Source organism: Dama dama, chromosome 22 (genome assembly GCF_033118175.1).
Source record: "Dama dama isolate Ldn47 chromosome 22, ASM3311817v1, whole genome shotgun sequence".
Classification (NCBI taxonomy): domain Eukaryota; kingdom Metazoa; phylum Chordata; class Mammalia; order Artiodactyla; family Cervidae; genus Dama; species Dama dama.
The window spans coordinates 51,815,686-51,819,649 of NC_083702.1; the positions used below are offsets into that span (position 1 = coordinate 51,815,686).

At 39.8% G+C, this 3,964-nt stretch overlaps 1 long non-coding RNA gene across 1 annotated transcript; it reads left to right on the top strand.

Moving 5' to 3' along the window:
* Positions 1-1,150: 1,150 nt before the first annotated feature.
* LOC133043353 (uncharacterized) lies at positions 1,151-3,680 on the top strand. The gene is made up of 3 exons (XR_009689691.1): positions 1,151-1,229; positions 1,946-2,175; positions 2,836-3,680. It is a non-coding gene; the product is annotated as an uncharacterized LOC133043353 (long non-coding RNA).
* The last annotated feature ends 284 nt before the right edge of the window (positions 3,681-3,964 follow it).

The following is a 3,964-nucleotide window of genomic DNA, read 5'->3' on the forward strand; positions in this document are numbered from 1 at the left end:
TTAAATTCCACTGTATCTATCCTTGGGTCTAGACTAAATAAGTTTGCAAGAGATTTGGATATTACGAATGTGCTTATTTTTCTTTAAAACATCTTACATTTGCCTATCACTCTGTAATTTCCAAAGTTCTTTTCTGTATATTTTTTCTTTTATTCTTGAGAGAGCCCTAAGATTGAAAAAGGGTAGTAATTTTATATGCAGTTTTCTGTTTGTGGAAATGGAGACTCAGAAACATTAGAGATATACTGTATGTTGGGTATGTCATTTAATCAAGGTATCAGTTTTACAATGGAGGAAACCAGAGCCCAGAGAAGTTAGGTAACTTATTCAAAATTACACAGCTAGTAAATGCAGAGCTGAGTCAAGAATTCAAGAACTCTGGACTCCTATATCAGAGCTCTTTCTACCACCCCCTGAAATTAATCTCTGATCCAATTTCATGAGGATAAATGCAGACACGGCAAATACAATATCATTTATGTCCATGTGTCTGTAAGTGTTATGGAAATATTTTGTAAATGCAAAGTACATCTGGAAGGCAGTCTTTGCATATTTCTCTAATCAGGATTGTATTGTTCAACTTCTTAGCAGGCTTAAAATTTCCTGATTTTAATTTGTAAGCACACGGTATTGTCTATCCTCTAAAATGGACAAGGCAGAGAGGGGGAGTTCAGGAGGGAGGGGACCCATGTATGCCTATGGCCAGTTCATGTTGATGTATGACAGAGGCCATCAGAATATTGTAAAGTAATTATCTTCCAATAAATATAAAGAAATGGATTAAGAAAATAAAATGGACAATGCAATGCAGGATTATGTTGTTCAAGGATTAGGAAGAGCTGCTTGTCATCTTCAAAGCAAGAAGCTCTGATTCAGATTTAAAAAAAGATTCCATTGTTTGTTGTCTGAGCTAAGTGACTAGGGTGCCAGCAGTCTTTTGCCTTCTCTCCAAGCATATGTTCAAAATGGCATATTTGCATATGTGTAAGAACATGAAATAAAATTTCACCATAATGCAATAAATGGGGTCCAAAAATTTGATTCTCATAAAACATGTTGCCTAATTGGAGGTTAGTGGAAGACTATATTTTTAGTCAGTCTGTACTGTTCCAAAGACCACTAAAGATCAATGTCGTGGTGTTTCTAACAGATTGTATGTTGCACAAGAAAATCCTCAAATGACCATGGATAGTCACTTCCTAACATGTCTGTGAGCAACTCATCTTATGGTAAGAATTTAATCTTGTTAGAGGATGGGAACCAATTGCCTGATATCCAAATTCACATTTAATGGATACTTGTGCTGACACATATTTTTAACTCCTAGTTTATGGATAGACTTTCTTATTTTGTTGATAAATAGGCTGTTTATAACCCCAAATCCACTTTCTTACAGGAATTTTCCACATAACAACATTTACTAAGTGTCCAAGGCTGAGCCCCAGGCAGCTCATGGTCTTCTTATTAGGTTCTGAAGCCAACCTCTTGCATGTGCAGTTGCTCAGTTCTTTGCGGCCCCAGGGACTGTAGCCCACCAGGCTGCTCTGTCCATGGAATTTTCCAGGCAAAAATACTGGAGTGGGTTGCCATTTCCTCCTCCAGGGGGTCTTCCCAAAGAAAAGCCAACCTCAGAAATCTTTTAAAGCAAAACTTTTAAACTCAGTCCTGTTGCACAGATAGATAGTAACTCAGTTACCTGAGAGCCCAGTTCTCGGATCCCAGTGTAGGACCTTAGCAGAAATGACTAGGGACAAACCAAATCTTCTTGGTCTGGAGGATACAGATGAATCACAATTCCCAGCCTCCCTTGCAGCTGGATGTAGCTATGGAATTTGTTCTTGTCAATAGATATTTATGGAAGTGATAGATCCCATGTCCAGGCTTTACCCATAAAAATTTTACCCCAGTGATTCCAATATTCTCTTATTTTCTATTTACTGTTTAGAAGAGAAGATCCCCAACCCCTAGGAATTGACCAAGCAGAGGTCCCTGACTCCTTGTGTTGAAGGTTACCTGATGATTACCTGCATGGATTGTTGGATATACAAAAAATAAATTTCAACTGTGTGAAGCCACTGAGCTTAATGAATTTATCTATCATAGCAGTGAGGATTAACTTATACTCCTATGAGTCCAGTGTCCTTGAAGATAAATCACTTTGGTCTAAACTCTTTGGTAAGTTGGGATAGAAGCCAGGAGGAGGTTCAGGGTACAAGGAGCTCTCAAGGTAGCTGAGGAGGAAGGCTTCTTACAGCAAAGATATGGAGAAAGGCAAGGGTATGAGGGGCCTCAATAGTAGGTGTTTACTCAGCCGTGAAAGAATGTCTTTTAGCTGTTGCAAGTGTTCCAGACAGTGAAAAGTCAATGTCATCAGCAGCTCTGCTTGTGCATAGCTTGCTTCATACAAAAACTTTCTTAATTGAGAGATTGACTTTATAAATATATGTAAGTAATCCTTCTTGAACCATCCAAGTTTTAATTTAAGGCTGTTCTATAGCTGGAGAAAATATGAAACCCAATTGGGGAGCTGTAGAAGTCATTAGATTTCCCCTCTCAGATATGTTACGAGGCTAAACATGGCCAGGATACTGACATCCATCCTGGCAAATAAGAGACCTCTAATGGCTAATGGTTGAAATTAAAAGACGCTTACTCCTTGGAACAAAAGCTATGACCAACCTAGACGGCATATTAAAAAGCAGAGACATTACTTTGCCAACGAAGGTCTGTCTAGTCAAGGCTATGGTTTTTCCAGCAGTCATGTGTGGATATGAGAGTTGGACTATAAAGAAAGCTGAGCACCAAAGTTGATGCTTTTGAACTGTGATGTTGTAGGATACTCTTGAGAGTCCCTTGGACAGCAAGGAGATCCAACCAGTCCATCCTGAAGGAAATCAGTCCTGAATATTCATTGGAAGAACTGAAGCTGAAACTCCAATACTTTGGCCTCCTGATGCGAAGAACTGACTCATTTGAAAAGACCCTGATGCTGGGAAAGATTGAAGGCAGGAGGAGAAGGGGACGACAGAGGGTGAGATGGTTGGATGGCATCACTGACTCAATGGACATGAGTTTGAGTAAACTCCGGGAATTGGTGATGGACAGGGAGGCCTGGCGTGCTGCAGTCCATGGGGTCGCAAAGAGTCGGACACGACTGAGCGACTGAACTGAACTGACTGGCTGACTTTGGCTTGAAGACTCCCTGACGTTCTAGATGCACTTGCCTTGATTGCATGACAATCTAGGAAGCTTCCACCCAAAAGTCCTTCTTTCTTTCTTTTCCTCTCTCCTTCCCTTAGGGTCAGGTTCGTCCCTCCCCATTTTTCCACAGATATTTCCTTGAATAAACTTCTGCATGTCTAGTCTGTTGTGGTGTTCCCTAGTCAGAGGACCTAAATTTAATCCAGAAATCATTCTCATCTTTCTGTTGGAAGTCTGATTCTCTTAAAATGTAAGGAATTTGTGGCTATCTCATTTAGTTCCTTGATTGGGTGAGATTCTTTTATAGACTATGAGTATTTCCCCTTGAGCTGTACATAGAATCTTGGGCAAGGTATGGTCACAGAGACCCCTGTGACCCACCTAAGAAATGAGAAAATCAAGTTGCAAAAGTCCTTGAGAAGATAACTACTTGCTTTTAAACTCCAGGATTCCTAATGGAGATGGGAAAAATGATGAACTAAAGGATTCACTAAAACCATACTAGGCTGAATGTTTTCCATCTGGGGTCTCACTGGATTTTTAAATGAAAATCCATTTCAAGTAGACACTTTTTATCCCAAACATGGAGTGAAGTTCTGATAAGAGGCAGAGCTGATATTTGAACCCAGATCTTCTCTATTCCGTAACCCTTCATATTCTTTCTCCTTGACCACATGTTTCTTCAGAAAGCAGTTTTGCAGTGAAGTTTTAGAAAAGTAGTCTGCTTTCTTCTTACAAGCTGGTGCTAGAAACTTACCAGTTT